The sequence below is a fragment of the Rhea americana genome, unplaced genomic scaffold, assembly GCF_003343005.1.
Source record: "Rhea americana isolate MKP2758 unplaced genomic scaffold, rheAme1 scaffold_49, whole genome shotgun sequence".
In the NCBI taxonomy this organism is placed as follows: Eukaryota; Metazoa; Chordata; class Aves; order Rheiformes; family Rheidae; genus Rhea; species Rhea americana.
In genome coordinates this window covers 5,531,810-5,551,127 of record NW_028186634.1, presented here as the reverse complement: position 1 = coordinate 5,551,127, position 19,318 = coordinate 5,531,810, and the positions used below count along the sequence as shown (strand labels likewise).

The window sequence follows — 19,318 nt, the reverse complement described above, 5'->3', positions numbered from 1 at the left end:
GCGGCGCCGTTGGGGGCTGCGCGGTCGGCGGTTGTTCCCGTCGCGCGCGAGAGAAAGCGCGCAGGGGCGCTCGGCGGCGGTGCCGTTTCCTGCCCCGGCTGCAGCAGGCCTCGGCCGCCGCCTCGGCGCCGTGCAGACCAGAGGCGGGACGTGGCGCCCAGAAGCGGGGCTGCCCGGCCCTCACAGCCTGCCCGGCGGGCGCCAAGCTCCGCGGCCTCCGGCCTGCCCTTTGGAAGGCAAGCTGGTACGAAGGGCACGGGTTGTGGCTTAAGTAAACTCTCAGTTTATGTTACACGTTTTTTGTGTGCGTATGTGTGTGACTTTCCCGTGCTTAAGTATAGGATTAGGAAACCAACGTATAGTGAAAGACTAAGGTAGGTGTAATCCTGCTAGYGCACGTGTGCTTTCCACTGCACCCAGAAGCTTCTTTGAAATAGTACTGTGAAATTAAGCACGTGCTGGCTTCTTTGTGAAATTAGGGCTAACAGCAATTTCAAAGGAGACACAAGGATGTTTCTTCAGCATCCGTTAATTGCTGGTTTTGTCTACAAAAAGCTTATGTGTATCTGTTTCTCGTGCTACCTCAGGCATGCTAAGGATCAAATGTTAGTCTTTAAAATGGCTAAAATACACCCTAGAAGAAAAGTAACTATTCATTAATGCCAACTTTATTTGCAAAGTATGGCCCTTTTCAGTTGAAGAACTATTTTACAGTTAACATTGTTCTCTGCAAGAAAAGATTTTACACTTTCATAGAAATAGTTTTCTCATTATTTTAGTGTCCTCTTGTGGAAGAATGCAGAATGGAGAAAACTTTGGGTTATTTGTGGGTTTTTTTTGTCCAAATAGTTTAGCATTTTGGGATAATTTTTGAAACCTACTGTATTCAGGATTACTGAAAATCTATTGTGACATCTATTTAGTAAAACAAATGTCCTTTTCCTTTTAATTATTAATACAAAATATGTAACTCCTCAGCTTCCTGTCATCCTGCTTTCTAAAAGGTGAGAAGTAGCGTGTTTTGGAGTTAGTATGTAGTTGTGAACATTTGAAAAGGGGCTCAAAGAGGATACTACTATAAATAATAAGGTCAGTAGTTGTATTTTCATCTCACAAGTGTTCTATGGTAGATGCTACATTTCATAACTTTTATGAATCCCAGTCCTTGATCTAAGCACAGAAATCTACTTATTGAAAGTTTACATAAATCGCTTATGTGTTTTGGCTATGTAAATGGAGGAATTCAAATTATTTATATAGTAAAGATGAGTGGGTTCTTAGAGTCATTGTCTGGYTTTACAGTGTGTAGCATCTTAAAGTTCTTCATCTTAGTCAGACATTCATGCCCTAATGTGATGAAGTGAAACACCCAGACAGGAACCTAGGAGTCCTTTGCTTTTAATGGAATTTTATGTTAGCTCAGTATTCTGTAGAGATGCCCCTGTACAGGAGGGAGAAATATGAAATGACTGTTKTTATAGAAAAAGAAGTATGAAATTAATAAATTCTTGTCTTTTAGAGAAGATTTCTTTTTACTGATGAATAACAGGTGTTTTACTGATTGAGGGTTTTTTTTCTGAAAGAGACTTTAGTAAATATTTTTGTGGAAGCAAAGGTATAATTCTACAAATGATGAAAAATAATACCAACATTTGTAGATATTCAGAGAGGCACAGCCTTTTGGTGATGCTCTGTTGCCCAGTACTGTCCAAAGATCCATGAGATCAGCAAAAGAGTGTTTGAGTTGAAGAGTCAGAACAGAGATGTGAGCGTGCAAAAGAAAAGAGATGCAATCATGAAGGAAGTGTCTGGGAGGCTTGAAGGATGATTTGTGACTATCATTATATAATGATTTGTGACTATCATTATATAATGATATATAATAGATGCTTCTGTTTTGTTCCCTTGTTTTTTAAGGGGCCAAAGCCTCTTGAGCTTGGGGGATTTTTCCTCTTTTGTACAAGAAACCCCAAATTTTAAGAGCCCAACATTTTCAAAGATGGGGCTTTTAGAAGTTCTTTTGACTTCCTGAAGTGTTATGATCTTGCTTTGTGTTTTGCTGCCATCTGTGCTTAACAAGGGGCAAAGCCATGGGACTCAATGACTTTAAAATATGTTATTCTGTTGGGATAAAGACGTAGCTACCACAAATCTGTCTCTCTAGATATGAATCAGGGTTTTGCCAGCTTTTGGAACTGTACAAACACMTAGTGTAGCAAGTGTGCATAGAACATCTTTAATGATGTAATAATCTCTAGTTAATAATTAAATCACTATGAGCTTTTGAAATTTGTGCATGCTACAGTATTTAATTGCTATATATGAGACTTTTTAAAAAGGAGTATTCATAATTCAAGTTTCATTAAGGGAACCCTGATCTTCTATAGATGTTAATTTAACATAGCACGAGTTTAACTCATTAATAATAATACTTATTAATAATAATGATTATTAATAATGGGAAAGGTGGTATCTCAAGCTAAAAATGATACCAGATTTGAGAGTGCAGATAAAATTTTTAGGCCATTGATTACCTGTAATTCAGAGAGAGTTTGTTAGTGAATGACAGTCACGAGTGTTGAAGTATGTCAGTTTTCAGTAAGTGTCACCTTTTTACTAGGTTTAATACAAGAAATCACAAGAAGGCATGCATCATAATAATGAAAATATGATTATGGTCCATTGGTATTTTAGAGTAAATAGCATGCCTTCATTCTAAGAGAAGATGAACTTCTAAGTTAGCCTGTGGGAACTGGATACCTCTCTCTCCATAGGCTCTTTCAAAATTATGCTTTAACCATTTCTATGGTGAAATGCTGCTGTCCCAACACCCATATCCAAAATTTGATGGGTAGTGAAAAAAGTTCAAAAAAATTAAATGGAGGGAATATTAACACGTACCTCTTATTTTCAATTGTATACTGAAACACTAGGAGTGCAAAATCTTAAGAAAATGAGTGTTGGAGTACAAACTGATGTTCTTGCTCATACATTGCTCATACATCTTGGTCATAAATTTTTCATACAGAAAGCCTGTTTAAAGAGGTAACATACATGAATGTTGTTCATTTGGGATTTCTTCCTTGAAGTATTTCAGCTCTGAGTTTTCAAATAGACTGATGGTGGGAGGTCTAGTTCCCATTTCAGAGGTTGGCAGCCTTATTTCTAGAGCCAGTATAGCAATGCATGTTTTCCTTGTTATTGCTGTATTTAAAAAAGCTTGAGGTTTGCAACCCTTGGCAAATTGCTAATAAGTATCAAAAGGAAGTTGCCACTTTGTAGGTGCCTAACACTAGGAATGTGGCTGGTGCTGATGCACCATTCTTCTAGAGCTCTGCTGTATTGTTAGAGCTTTGAAGAAAGCAGCTGGAAGCCTCTCCCCTTTTCAGTCTTTGGAAAGTCCACTTCCACTGATAGAAGCAGAGATTAGTAAACGTTCAGGATGTTACAATCCACCAGTGCATTGTACTGCCGGTCACTTTGTTGTTTTAGCCTCATGTAACTCTTCCAGAATCACACCGGCGGTCCTAAAGCATTTCTCGGAAAATCTTAGGCTACCCTCTGGCCTACTGACTGCACCATCCAATCCTTTCAGTAAAAAACCCTGTTAGGTTTGCCCTTATGTGGSCTGGAGTAAAGATAGGGTCAGGGGAGAAGACAGGATGGTGGACTTAATGTGAGGTGGAGAAGAGACCATTACATGGACTAATGCATCTCTAAAGGTAACTCCTGCTGCTTCCCTTTACTGGATTTTAGCTTGCTAAATATGAAGCAGGCCAATAAAAATCTAAGACTAGGGTAAATTACTGGTGAATAAGATCTTTAAAAATGGACTACTGATAACTTTAATTCTTCTGTAATTGTTGTTAGAAAGGGGCATTTATGTTTTAGTTTTTTAATGGGTCATTTTTTTGAATTCATTGAGACTCAAGAGCTGGACTCAAAATATTTAAAGATAAAGAATCATTACATAGTTTTCTGTGATATCTGTTTAAAAGAAAAGTGCCTGTAGTCTACCTTGTCTGAAGTAGTATATGTACTTAAGTATAAATATATAAGTATAATAATATAATTCTATTTATATATAAAAGTATTTTATATATATATATAAGTATATGCACTTAAATAGTGTTTTMTGCTATAATCTCTGTGAGCATGCAAGTACTTTTCTATTCTCTGATGCTGTAATCCCTTTTGCTTAAGACTTTTTCAATCAAAAGCAGTTGGGGATTATTTTAATTATTAATCAGCAACCAAGATTCATGGACATTTTTGTTAAAAATTATCTTCCTACGCTGGTTTCAAGACACTGAGCATTAAGATATTCTGAAGTTATTTTTTTTCCAAGATAGCATTAGTCTTGTGTAGGAGCTCTCTAAGGGATTTGAAGTTTAAATTACAGATGCAAAGGGAAGTAGAAGTCCTCGGAGAATTTTGCAGGACCAAGGATTCCTTTATTAACACTGTATTGTTGCATCAGCTTGACTTAAAATTTTCAACACTGTGTACTTAAACCTACAGAGCAATTTCTTGCATTAGTAGTGTAAACAAAAGTATTGACCTCTTGATGTACTTGTTAAAACTGTTCTGGTTGTTTTGGAAGTAAAACATGCACTGGCAGGACCACTTTCACTTTGTGTGAGTGTGAAATTGGAAACGGGTGTGGGATGGTATCATGTAGAGTTTTAGGGATCCCAGCAAATTTTACACTGACTTTACTGCCCTAGGCTCATGGCCAGACTGTAGTAGGGAGCCTACTGTAGCTCTTCTACCTAAAAAGTGCACCAGCTAAGAAATCTGCTTTCTCTTTCTAAACATACAGACTAGTAAGGTGTACTGTGTCCATCCTTTTTGGAATATGGGCTAGCATGTTGTCTAACCCCCTCCTGTAGGGCTAGCGGGATGGCGCGGGGAAGGCGTCTCTATTCACACCAATGTAACAAAGGCTTAAATGCGGGAAAGTGAGAAAGGAGAGTTGCCTTAAATGCATACTGTTATGGTAATGTCAGTCACTGAAATTGTTCAGTGACTTCAGAGGTTCAAAAAAAAACCCTTACACTGACATAGCTGGTATATTTAAAAACATTGAATTAACACTTATGGCATATGAGGATTACTCTTGGAGAGTCACCGTGAGAGTGCAAAGGCAGCACTAAATAAGACTCTGTAATGTGCAAAAATAAGAGTAGCTTAGCTTCACATAGGACTGCTCTCAGCATGAACTCTCAAAGTATTTATAGCTGCCCTTGAGTCCAGGAGAGTTAAACAGTTCAGGTTTGCAGTAGAGATTCCTGGTGACCCTTCAGACTAAATCTGATAATGTTTAATATTAGTGGTGAGTGCTAATTATACTGCTCACCATTTTTTGGTCAAATGGGGTGATTTCCCATCATCAGCAAAGCCTAGTACATAGGCCTTGACCCAGGCTTGTGATCCTGGGTGGCCTCCCTCCGAATAAAAAATGTTTTCTTCACATTTTCTTAAGATGCCAGGACTGTGACAATAAGGCAGTAGTGCCCAACTGCCTGGACCTCCCCACATGCCCTCTCRTGGCTCTGGCAAGTGCAAGGGCAGTGCAGGATCTGAGCCTTGGGCTCCCTTGCTGTGCAGCCTCTGCAGTTGGGCTCCCTGCCCTGACCCAGAGCAGGGATCTGCCAGCCTTTTCTGCAGGGGTAGTGGGAGGAAAGCAAGARCGGGCTGTCACCTCTCTTCTCGTTTCTGTATAATGCTGCTTAGTGACAGGGCTCGACACATTCCCATCTGCATTGCTCTGTACAGTCACAAATCATTTGTTTCCACTGGTCAGGGGGAATACTAGGAGAGACTGGGTTATTTTGTAGCAGTTTTAGGGTAAGGGAGAGTTGCTGCTGTAGGTTGGTCCTCCTCCCAGGTTTTACTCATATCACAGGATGATCATGCGTCTGCAGTCTTGCGGCTTTCTGTTTGCAGAGGTATGGCCTGCAGAGAGCAAAAATTGTGTCCCCAAAGGGACAGGACACAGAATAGWATCTCACAGTGAGACATTCCTAAAGTAACTTTTAAATGAAGGGGGTTGCTTGGGCTTTCTGCCTTTACCTGTTGATTTTGTTCTCAGATGTCACACATAGGGGAGATGCAGGCTTTCTATYCACTTCAAGTTGTCCCAAGATTAAGATGGGCTTAAAAAACACATCTTCATTTCAGACATTATGTTCAGCACTGAACAGGATGTTGTATGTACAGAGCTGTTGGGAGGCTTGATAAAACCCACTCTGCTGCCAGCTTTGTAGTTCTCTGAGCTCAACCTTGTCCTTGTTTTGCAATAGGCTGTCTGCTGAGTGTCTGTAGTGTTCTAGGACTTTAAGGCCTCATCTGCTGAGGGGGTTGCTGGACGCTTTCTTCCATGGATTAGTGTAGCTTTACCTTTGGCAGCAGCAAAGGGAGCTGCCAGAGGTTTGACGTTGCATTTAAAATGTCAGCTGCCAGTCTATGGCAGCTGCCAGCACTGGAGCTCTGGCACGGGGAATGCTGTCAAAGGATGAATGCAAGGAATGTTAGTGTGGACATAGTGTGAGTCAGGCTAGGCTAGGACTTGTCTACGAAGTGTCCTCAGACTGGTAAAACACTGAAATCTCCCAGCAAGTTGTTTCCTGTTCTGCTTGGGCCATGTGATGGAAAACAGTACAGACTCTTAACTGTTATGTTTTAAATTCAGACCTAAATATTAGCAGCTTGTCAGACTATGGGGTCTGCATTGATACAGTAATTATGTAGAGCTAGTAGTCTTTCTTCTGAGTGAGAGATTAAAAATAAATGCTAAGTTGTGAGATTCGAAGATTTGAAGCATCTGGTTTCTAAAAGCAATCTCATTTTGTTCACATGTATGTCAGTTCTAAAGTTTTTGGTTTTTGAAGTGACTTCTCATCTAAATGTTTGGAGTACGTCTGTTGGTTGGACTGAATTAATTTGGGGGAAAAGTAATAATAAAGAATTTTAAGTGCCGCCTTGTTTGTCATTACTGCCTTTTCAGAAAGATGTCTCTGGAGAAGAGATGCATTTCCCCAGCCTTTTAATTTGAAGGTTTAGCTGCAGAACTGGCTTTGAAATGTGTGCACTTTTATGCTGATTTGGGTCTCCTAATCAGTGCTAGCATGGGATGTAAATTTCTTGCTCTACTATTACTTGTTCTACTATTCTGCTGGCAGCTGCCATAGACTGCTTTGGCCAGTGCAGAGTAATTGTGACAGTTAAAAGTTCAGTGCCTAGCCATTTGCCTGTTGCCTCTGATTTAGACTGGGCTTGTTAACTGGGCCTGTTGGATAGATGTAAGCACATCTGGGACACCTACATAGGGATGAATTCCAAATCTTTTGGATCAAATCCATTCATGGGACTTAGCTTTTCAGAAAAAGGTTCTTTTAAATGTTCATTTTAAAGGAGGAGTGCTCACTGTATTTTTTTTGGGGGGTGGGGTCTGGTTAGTAATGTAGAGTGCATCTACGGGATGGCAGGAGGGCATGAATTAGAGGGTTCTGTATGCTAAATTTCTTGATAATGAGCTGGGCTATGTATAGTACTTAATGCATTTTTTTCATATAGAATGAATGCCTGCCACTCTTTATCCAAGAAACTTGCCTCTCTTTCCCTGCGCTTTTGCTCATGTGTTTTTTTTTGTATTCGTTAAGGTAACAAAAGATTTACACTAAGCAGCCCAACCCAGTTTCAAAATACTAATATTAGTGTATAGATCTGTACTTTAGATACTGCCAGTAAAGGAAGCACTTAATGGAAATCAAATTCTGAATATACAGTTGGGAAGTATGTCTGCCAGGATAAGAGAGCCAAAAGCATGCATGAACTTGTTGATGTTCCAGGTTTACTACCACATACAGGAAAACTTGCATAACAATACCACCTTCTACCCTGCATTCAAGATCTGTGGGGGGTTTTGTTTTGTTTTGTTTGTTTTTTTTTTATTTTTTTTTAGTCCAGGAAGGTTTCTGAAATGAGGAGGGTGCCAATGTCAGATCATCAAAGAGTTACTTCATCAAAACTGCCCAAGAGGTTATAACAAAGATAAGTCGTGTTTGTCTTTTAGGATTTTGTCTTTTTGGATTGCTGAATTCTAGGAAAAAAACAAGTCTGGCTATAGCAAAAATTTTTAAGTTTGTAAAATGTGTTAATAAAAAGAAATTTTTGCTAATCCTTCAATCTGGTCTTTCCTATTTTATTGCTGCTACTTCAGCCTTTCTCTAGTTTTGTGTCCTAGATTTCTCAAAGACAGGCTGAAGCTGTAGCATACCTGTCTTTTGTTAATGCTCTCCCTGTATTGCTGTGTTACTTATTTTCATGTCTTCAGATTTGTTCAGGATGTAGTACACATTTTAGGAATGAAGAGGTTAGGGAAGTTTTAGGTGCCTCATAAAAACATTGATGTTCTTGGCAGCCTTGGTACAGTAATTTTGCTGCAGTCACAAGTAAGGAGCATTATCCTTTTTGATTGCTATATTTCCATACAGCCAAATTAGATTAAACAATCTAGAGAGTCCTTTTGAACATTCCTCAGCAGTACTAGCAATTTTATGGTGCTTTTTTTGAAAATTGAAAGGGCAACTGTTGCATAATTGATGTTAATGAAGCCAGGAATCACTGTGTTAAAAAGAAATAACGGTGATTACAAAAAGATGTTTTGAAGATATTTTCATGATTTAATTTTTTTCAAATAAGAATTCACAGCATCAGAAACAGTTCTGAAAACTTCACTGCTTTTGGTTTATGGTTCTTTGGTTCTTTGGTTGCTTAGACAATGGCTTTACCTTAGGATGAAGTAACAAGCTGTTTTTTGGGTTTTTTGTTTGTTTGTTTTTTTCCTTTGAGGAAAGGATCGAAAGCATTTAGAGTCAAATGTTCCATGTATAGGCTTTTATTTATTTACTTGTTTGTTTATTTTGTCTCCTGCAGAAGGTGACTTTTAAATTTCAGACAAATTACTGGTTAATTTTCATGTTGGATTGGCTCTTTCAAATCCATCATGTGGCTATGGATGATGCCACTCGATACACTTGAATTGCTTAATGACTTTTTTCCTAGACAATGTTATTTTGTTAAATAGTAGTTACATAAGATGTTCCTTCAACCACAGCATTATTTTGGTACCAATATGCAATATGAAGAACTCTTGTTAAACCTGTGGGATATTCACAAGCAGAGCTAAAGAGCTAGGTATGAAACTGAAAACAAGCCAGCATTTCTYAGGCTATGGTCACTTCATCTGTGTAAAGTCATGAGAGAAATGTAATTTCAAATAAATGATTGTTTTGGTCGTGTTGCTTCCCTGACTATTTGCTTATGTACCTTTCGGGAAGTTGTAAATATTATTAACTGTATAAGATGCTTAATGCATCTGTATGTTCTTACAGCCCTAAATCTTGGAAATAGCTGAGATTTATGGATTTGGACTATCAATTTGCATTCCATTAGCCTTTTCAAGTATGCCAGTACTGAGATAGAGTATGGTAGTTAGCATATGGATGAGTGCAGCTATTTTCAACCCAGAAAAGGAAGTCTTTGTTTTTAACATTGAGAATAAGCTCAGGAAATCTTTTCTACTGCAAACTGGACATATCTACAAATTAAAAGAAGTTAGATGTCAGAGGTCTTTTAATTAAATGTTAACTGTGGCATGATACCCTTATCTMATATTTTTTGTTTCTTTGAATTTATTATACATATTTTATTTTGTTTATACCTCAGTCTCAAAAAATGATCTTAGTGATTTTCTTGAGAGCAGAATTAGGCCCTCTTCTATCACTATCCTCTGAAGAGGCTTGGTATAACTAGTTTAACATCTCTGAGTACTCAGACTTTTTAATTTTGGTAGTTTGGTCTTAACACCGTACTAGCAATACTTCCTTGTTCTCTGTGAATATTATACATGAATACATGAATATTATACAGCATTGTACAGCTGTATGTGAGCATTAGACTTTGCTATGCATGATGTAATTCACAAAGCTTACAATTTTGCAAGCTACTGTATATACTGAATACTTTCTCGTGTGACTGTCRCAACTGTTTCCTGAGCGCTCCCAGTTCCACTCAAAAGAAGCAATTAAACTTTTATGTAAGTTTGGAACTTACCTTGATTATAAAGACTTCTGCAGAAAATGCCATGAAAAAGTGAAATATCCTCAAACTTTGGAAAAGAATGGGAGACACAGAAGGAAAAAAAATCTAACCCCTGTAAAACAGAAGAACTTGGATTTGTGTGTGAGGAAACCTGTCCCACTCCTGACACTGATGGTAAGAAGAACAAACAGAGTAAACAGCACAGAAACAAAAATCAGCTGAACTGTATACACAGAGATTCTTCGAAGAAGCAGAACACTTTCTCCTTTGTGGGCCTTTATACTAAAGAAAGCAGAAACAATGAAGTTCCTAATACTGCCGTGGTTAATGCTAATCAAGAAAGCTTTAGACCAGAAAATATTATATAATGAAAATGCAAAACATTAATATTAATGTCATACAAATCCATCTCAGTTGTCTTCCTTCATCCATCACAGCAGTCTATCGTTGCTGCAAAACCTGAACATAATGTATTGAACCACAGAGGCTGTTCTAGGTTTCAGACACCTTGCAAACAGAAGGTTCTTGATCCTACTGTAAACTGTTTTAGCTRTGGACTCATAGTAAGATTTAAAAAGAACAGGAAATTACATCAGGAAGTCCCCGTTGGTTGTTTACCAGTAGCCAGCATCACTGAAATAAACAACTGTACCAGCAGCACAGAGCCTCTTTTGTCACGTAGTCCAGCAGCACTGGAGAGGAAAACTCTCAACTTGGGAGTTGAATTCAGGAGGAGAAGCCTAAGGAATAAGGGAGCTTCTCATATGAATTTGAACACTGGAGCAATATGCAGCAGTTTTGCTCATAATCAGGAGCTTTTTTAAAGCCTAGAAGTTGCTTTTGCCAATATCACTCTGTAATCAGAACTRTGCTAATGATACAAGCATAGAAAGAAGTTATATGTAACTTTAACAATTCTGGATGTTACTCAAGGGATTTGTAAGAAAGGATCTCTTTAGAAACCTCAGTTTAAATTAATAAGTCTTCATGTTTGCAGTATATTAAACTACACTTGCAAGGTGAAATAGTATTTTAACTTAACTTGTGAAGGGAAGACCAGCTATAGGAATCCAGAACTTTTAGTTCAGGAGATGATTTATTTTCAGGAAATCTCATGGAAATAATTCTACCTTCCTTACTATCCTCTTATAAATGGCTAAAAATGGTATTTCAAAATGCACGTGGTAGCTGAGGGGACAGATCTAGCCAAAATTCTTACTACATCATTTGCCAAATGCTGTCTATGAATCTGTTGAAAAAAGTGTGCTATTTAGTCATGATTTTGGATAAGGAATGAGCTATTTCTTGAATTATACAAGTAACTTCAATAGCTGCAATGCTTTACTGGAAAGTACTTATTGTGTTGCCAAACAATTCTGTGGGAAGAATTCCTCCAGTTTCAGAAAGTGATTTTTCACTGTGATGCTAATAATAAAGAAATTTAGGTAGAATAAAAAATAGCCAGTTGAAAAGAATAAATAGTCAGTTGAAATCTGACTTTTCAAGATTAATTCAGAGATTGCTGATAGTTATTCCAGTTGCACGTATACTGATATTTGGCTGAACTCAGCCTTTAGACTGCTTTGCAAATCTCCCCAACAAGCAGACAGTCATAACTGCTGCTGCTGCTTCAAGAGAAAGAAAAGAAGTCTTTGAAGAAAAACTTATAAAACTAGGATTTTGTGACACTTAAAGTAGATTAGTCTTCTTCAGCTCCATTTTATTTCGAGTTGCGAATTTTCACTGCTTGCCAGAGGTGGAGAAGAAAAAAAAAAAAAGCTCTGTTGTGGGAATTCAGGGAGGAAGCTCACATCACCTGTGAGGAATTCAGCAACTTGGACTTTTTATGTTATTGTGGTGCTGTCCGACCTTCTGGCAGTGCTCAGAGCAGAGTTAGGGCGTTCTATGATGTTGGAGGTGTTCTTAGTTGGTCAGTTAGATAAACTTTGTGGCTTTTCATCCTTTGAAGGAAGCATACTGTATGTACAAGAAGCCAGCTCCTGGACTGTTATAAAACTGGCCTATTTATAAAGTTAGTGAAGCACTGAGAATCTTAATTTGAACTGTACTGTAATAGGTATGTTTCTTTTTTTAATGTACTCTATGTCAGTAGAAAATTTGAAAAAAAATTTTTTCAGGAAAGACAAATCCTCTATATTGGTCATTATCTTTGAACTTAAATATTTCTGAAACTCCTGCTTATTTAATAGCCTCTCTTACTAAGTTCCTCTTACAACTAGCCCTTCCTTTGAATGGGTTCTGCAAATATCAACCACTTCTAAGGACAGAAATTGCAGAAGAAGGTTATTGGCCTACTCAGATATGAGTTTATGCAGTGTTATAAAAATCTTACACTTTATAAAGCATCTTTACTGTGTAGACATGACCTCTGTATGGCACAAATCTGTTATTTCTAATTTTTTTAACAGGATTTTTAAGAAAGCAAAGGAAGTTCAGGTGAATAGAAGGGACCAAATATATGAGAGTACTTTAGGGCAGACTAATAGTCAGAGGTGGGATATATAGATTAAAAAAAAAAAWTTWAAAAAGCACCTTTATCTTTAAAGGGGCATTTGCACTGTTGACAGCGTCAGGCTACTCTTCAAATTAAATACATGCATCTCCCAAGTCCATTTTATTTGGAGCTCTCAGACTCCAACCAAGATAAAAATCTCAAGTTCTCAGCTGGATGACCAGTGTCAGGAAACATAATGAGCAGATCTTGTTTGCAGATGTGGTAAACTCATGTATACATGTAACATTATCCTTCCTCTACGCCTGTACTTGCTTTATTCTTGTGCCAGAAGCATTCAGATCTACAAGAATTGAAAGAGTGATGCAGAATCAGAGGATTCAGAGGCAATTACCACTGGATCCAAGAGGACTTTGCAGAGGGAGGAAACTATGACGTGTTCTAATCTCTCCTTAAACACAATTTGTTTTAGGCACTAGTTTCAGATTGAATATATTAACCAAGTACGGGTTTTAGAGACTCCAGACATTAAGTGCGCTGGATTCAGAAAGTGTGTGTGGGGGGGGAGTGGTGCGTGGCAGATTGTTATAGTGAATACAATGAGATAGGTTTTGAAGTGAAGTGGATAGAGYATCTCTTGACTAAGTAGGCTTCCAAATAATTGTTAAGAACAGGTCCTGCTACTAGTTCAAAACCCCCAAATATTGTTTAATTATATAGGACCAGATTTTCTGGTTTACAATGCAGTTTCCTTGCAAAGAGCTGTTGTTCGGGAAGCCTAGGATAGAATTTTCTCTTCCCTGCTCCTGCAGAAGGGCAGTGGAGGAGGGGAGAAAGGTGTTCTTGGGTCGCCCAGTGCCTGTTGGGGTAGCGATGCAGGCTAATAAATATGCTCTGGCTAGCCTTCAGCTAGTTTGTGTCCCACTGTCAGCAGCATAAACTGAGCATGGACAAGAGGTTTGACGTGTCTGTGGTTCAAATGCTTGCTGTCCTGAGTAACTACGGCTACTCCTAGTGCTACTCTATGAGCACAGCTGATAATTGAAGCTGTACTGCCTTTCATTCAAAGATATCAAAGAATTTTGTATTTGTGTAGCTGTGTTACTCAAATATGCACAAGATGGTGTTTTTTACTGTCTTTCAGAGGATTAAATAGAGATGCAGAGCTGTGATAGACCATGACAGAGTAAGGATAGAATCTAACATTACACAGCAGTGGTGGAATCCAGTGGTCCTCTGTCTACTAGCTAGTTACTTTAACTGGAAAGTAACTGCTTCTTTTTAATGACACCTGCAGGGACTTAATTAAAATAGCTCTTTGTAATATCTTGTAATAAATTTCCATATTGGGAGAATCGAGAGCTTGCTGTATAGAGCTGCAACAGTAAAGCCAAAGTGCATGAAGCTGTTTCAGGTGTGAGCAGGTTTGCAGGAAGACCTGGAAGATTTTGTGACCTGGAAGACGAAGGATTTTTGTCTAGAAATACATGAGATCTTTAGGCATGCTAATAAAATTAATTTCAAGAGATTTTAACTATTCCCAGGAGAAAGTTGATTGTGCATGCATGCATGTGCAGGCTCTTGTACTGTTCATTGTAACAGTAGTAATTTCTTTCATTCGTGCTGGTAAAATGAAACATTTAAAATTTTGATTTTGTGCATTACACATTTTAAACATGGAAATAGAAAATTGAAATATTTCACGAAAATGAGGTCAGAATTTTTATCTTACTAAACCTACTTTCTTTAGTTTTCAAAAACAAATTTCTGCTGAGGCTGTGTGAATTTTGTTGACATGACATTTCAGCTGGAAAACGTGGTTGGAAAATTTCAGTCTAGGTCTAATAACAGTATTTCTCTGATCTGTGCTATTCAATTTATTCCAACTCTGGGTGATCATAGTTCTTGTGTGTATGAGTTAGCGACGGAACATACAGAAAGAACGTTAGTACCCACTCCGGACTTTTTAGCAAGTGAGAATTTATGAGTGAAAACATGTCTCTGTMGAATGGTCCCATTGGGTCTGGTTCATGAAAGTTTTTTCAAGGTCTGCTGCACAAAATCCAGCARTACTTCAGTTGCATAGTGAAAGGTAAAAGAAAGGAAGTGGAATTTACCAACTTTTAGCATAGGCTGTCTGTAAAGTTTTGCTCTCATTTGCACCAGAAATGCAAGTTCACTTAGTTTTGAATGTGTCACTGCAAGCTGGAACATTTTTCTAGCTATTAAAGTAAACGAAGATAGAGCTTATTTTTAAGAGTTCTTAGTTCGAGAGAGTATTGGTTGCCATCTTTGATCTTCCACCATGTAAACAGGTTTCTGGTCCAAAAAAATAACAATGTCCTGTGGGCCCTGGCTATTTTCCAGTTCACACCCCTGGTGATTCCTTACCTCTTGTGTCTCAAACTCCAGATCACTTCGAACAGGTCTAGGACACGTTCTTTAAAACACTTTCCCCGCAAGATGGCAGTATTGCTTCAGGGAATGAAAACACCAGCACCATCCAGGATACCTCACACATTCTAATATTTTCTTTTTACACAGCATGTGGGAGAAACTCTGTGAAAGGTGTGTTCATTTGTATTACCTAAATTCACATAGCAACACTGGTCACAAAATAGGATGGGCTTCATTCATTTGCTACTATGTTTGCAGACTTTGTGATGAAAATAAGTTTTCAGAGGACTATAATGATTTCTGTGAACTATATTCGAGTCATATTATTTTGATTTGTTGTCATTATTCCAATGACAATAATTTCAGATGCATATATCCACTGAATACTTTTATTCTTTCAGGGCTTGATCCTACTCTTGCTGAAGCCACTGACTGGATCAGAATTTTAGGGTAAGTCCTGTAAAGTAATGTAAATAGCAAATAAGGAAGATGAATATAGTAATTCTTGAATATTAAATACATCAATTATTTTGTTGTATCTTATTCCTTATATGACAGAACAGGTATGATGAAAGAGCTGCTGTTCAGGGAATCATTATCAAGGTAGCACTGACTGACTTCTAAAGAATTTAGGTCTAGTTATCTCTGCTTATAAAAATAGGTCTATCAATGGCCTTATCCATATGGAACAAAAAGCTGGGAAATACAGGAATCCTTGCTGTGTTATCTTGGATACACTTCGGTTGCACAAAGATGAAGACATTTTAAAATGTCATTTTGCCCGTAATTCTGATTTCACAGCACATGAATTGCAAGCATATTTTCTAATTCTTATGGCTGTTCACATGGTTATTTAATACCTCTGTTCAGATATTCCACTTGGCAATAATCCAAATACAACGGCAATACAAAACCATTTTGTATTCTTAAATTAGGAAAACATTTTCCATGATTGCCTGGAGAAATGTCTCTTTTCTGCTTAAAGTATTGAAGGAAATAGAGTTTAGAATCCAGAGTTGGCAATGTTTATTATTTCAATTAAATACTGCATGATGCATTATAATACTTTAACAAAGAAGATTTAAAGTCATGTCTTATTTTCTTGAAGAACAGCAAATAAGCTTGCCTTTTTTCATTTCTTTAATTCTGCACGTTAAGATATGGTTTTACTTGGAAGTGCAAGCTAAGTGAACWCTTCTGGTACTAAGATAAGATTACTCTGCAAGTATAACTCTGTACTAACAGCACAAGTCCTTGAATTTAATGTTTAGAGACACTAAAATTCGTATCTTTGTATTTTCCCAACCTGGAGTGTATGAATTGAGTATTTAGTTTCTTCTTTAATGTACTCAGAACTTTTATTGGTGCATTTCCCCTATTCTCCAGTGATTCACAGCTTCCCAAACACTGACTTACCATTACCATCACTTACTTTTGCTACTTGGAGCACATTTTTTAAAACTGCAGAGGCAACTTTACACAGATATAAATAATAATTAGAGAGCTAAGTCAGAGCCTTATATGATAGGGAATGATGAATTCTGCTCTTTCCTTCCTACCATGGTATAGAGACTAAGTAAATAGATATAAGAAATACATGGTATCTTCATTTATATCACCAGTGTATCTTCTGAGATGTGTAAGCACTGGAACACATGGATGGTAAAGTGTGAGAGCTTTAGAAAAGTAGGTTTAAACACTGGAAGTTTTGTTGGCCTGCAAGATCCAAAACTTCACGATTGCAACATTGATTTAAAAAAAGAGAGGCAGAGTGAATCTAACCTCATGGCTACATAAAGCCTGCGATATTCTCCTACGTGATGCCTCTACTACTTGCTCCCTTACTTATCCTGGCAGTAGGAGAAGTCTGGCTTTATCTGCTTTCAGTGGAAATTGAAAAGCCTTCTGCTTCAAAGGGGAAGACAATTAAAGGCCTAGTTTGTGGCAAAAGTTGAGAGAKTATATTTAAGGAAACTTAGTAACTGAGGCTATTGTTGATGAAATGCATTATTGATCTCAGGTTCAAATTACACACTGTTAAAAGTCAAAAGTTGTTGTTTGGTAGACTATGTAAAAATAATATCTCTACTTACTAGTAAATAAGAATTCAGGTTACAAAGGAGTATCGCTGATCTAGTCTGATGCTGCTATATGTGTAGTCCTTTATTGTGGAAGTTTTACTGAATGCATTTAAGTCAGTTTATTTTTTTAGAAAGGATTTAAAAGGTGTTTAGCTTTAACAATGTGTTTCAGGGCTGCTTAGAAGCATGCCTGAAAAATACTCTTGAATGAGATATTCATTAGCTTTATAGGGGTGTTTATAAGACAAAAGTGAGACACTTATACRAGGTAGCTTTTATCACATATTAGTTCCATAAGTGTTTGTGTCTACTTGACATGTGAACAAATAGAAGATTGCGTTTTTAAGGATTGAAGGTCAGTACTTTTCATGCATACGTAATACAAAGCACAAAGAGAGAGAAAAGAGATAATGTTGTCCTCTAAGTCTTTAGAGCACCTAATTAAAAAGCGTGTAACAGAAGTGATATACATCTCAAATGGATTATTGAAATACTGACAATTGGTTAGATTCTCACTTTTAGTATGGGCTACTAATTTGTCACAGAATAAATTCATTCAGGCTTATATTATGATCCATTATATGAATTTTCGTAGCACATTTTTGTAGTTCCTTGCCATTCTTCAGTAATTCTTGAAAGTTGTGTTGACTTGACTAAAAATTATTGGAAGTGGCATAGGAAGAGCTGGAGGCATTTTATTTTTCTAATATCTCACTGCAGTCGTGAAGGAATTTACAAAGATGCTGTTGAATACAGCTGGACTAATGAAATATGCTTCCCACTCAGTATTAGAGAAACTTGCTGAAATTTACAGCTTCAAATTTGCATCCTATTTTACTTCTCCATGATTTAAGAATTTATGTTAACATCAAAAAGAAGATACGCAGAGATGAACATTTAAATTTAGATTGGTTTGTATCCCGACAAAGACACACCATTAGAAACTAGATTTTCCAAGAGCGCACATTATGGTCTAGAAGATAAGATAGGGTTAATAAAAATGCCTTCCAGTAACTGAGTACAGCTCAAAAATCACTAGGTAAGTCCTTTTTATTATCTTTTTTTTTAAAAAAAAAAAAAAAAAAAGTGCAAATAATATGTAATGAAACTCCAAACTTCTGTTCAAAGTTCCTGGCAATTATGTAATGCAAATGTGTCAAAGCTTAATGGATAAATAGACATATGGCCAAAATGTCATTAATATTTTTAGTCATTTAGTAATTAAAGACATGTGTTGTATTGTGAATAACAAATTTTCTACTGATAAAGATTTGTCAGAAGTCTTTGGGCGAGATTCTACCTTTTATTTTTGCTACAGTAGATCTGGAATAAATATAAAGCAAACAAGTGTCAGAAGAACATGAACTGTGGCTTGCAAAGATCTTACATTAGCATATCTGAGTTTAGAATCTGTTCCATTTGGTGTATATAATTTCGATCTTCCAGCATTTGGGGGGAGGAATTAAATAAAACCTAAAAACAGTAATACTAAGATTAAGCTCATTTTAAAGATAGGGTGCTAATATCAAAAAATATTTAATTATAAGAAAAGGAAAAGAATGAAGACTTCTCTGTAGGACGCAGAGCTCTATTCTAGGTGCAGGGAGAACATTTGTAATTCCCATCTCAGAGRGGGAAGAAAAGGAGCTGACGTTTATTCATGCTTGACCTTGATACTTTGCAGTGTTTTGCATTGCCAGCAAAAAAAGTTATCAGACAGCATGTTTTATGGAGAATATTTGAAGTGAGCTTGGCTACTGAGAAATAGAAACCTTGGATGTATTTTAAAATAAATAAGCACTAACTGAATAAGCTGTGAGACTAAAGCCTTTGACTATGCTTTTTGGAAGATAAAAACTCTCCAAATCACCCAGTATTTGAAATAGCTGTCACAGATACCACAGAATAGGCAAATGCTATGCCTTTCATTTCCAAGTTACCTTTACATTTTTGAGAGAAACATTGCTCAAAAGTAGTAGGTGCATAATGCAATATAAGTTTGTAGCAGTCTGTTTAGCTCACTAATCCCTTACCTGGTAATGAATTGGCATAAGAAGACTTGAGAATTTCTATGGTATCCGTTGAATGAGTAAACATGTAGTGGTGGAAGTTATGTATGGCTCAGAGATTAGTGGAGGAGATCTCTGATACCTTTTGTAATGACATTTGCATATAATAACCTGAAATTTTGTCTTTGCAAAGTTGTGATGACTCCAAGAGACTCACTGAAATAGTTACTGCGTGGGTTTTCTTTTCTTTT

General features: G+C 37.2%; 1 long non-coding RNA gene across 1 annotated transcript in view; it reads left to right on the top strand.

Annotated features, from left to right (window-relative positions):
* Nucleotides 1–6: 6 nt before the first annotated feature.
* LOC146588940 (uncharacterized) overlaps nt 7–19,318 on the top strand; it is an 87,169-nt gene continuing 67,857 nt past the window's right edge. The window contains exons 1-2 of the long non-coding RNA XR_014897330.1: nt 7–244; nt 15,379–15,427. This is a non-coding gene — a long non-coding RNA (uncharacterized LOC146588940). The remainder of the gene's footprint in view (nt 245–15,378; nt 15,428–19,318) is intronic.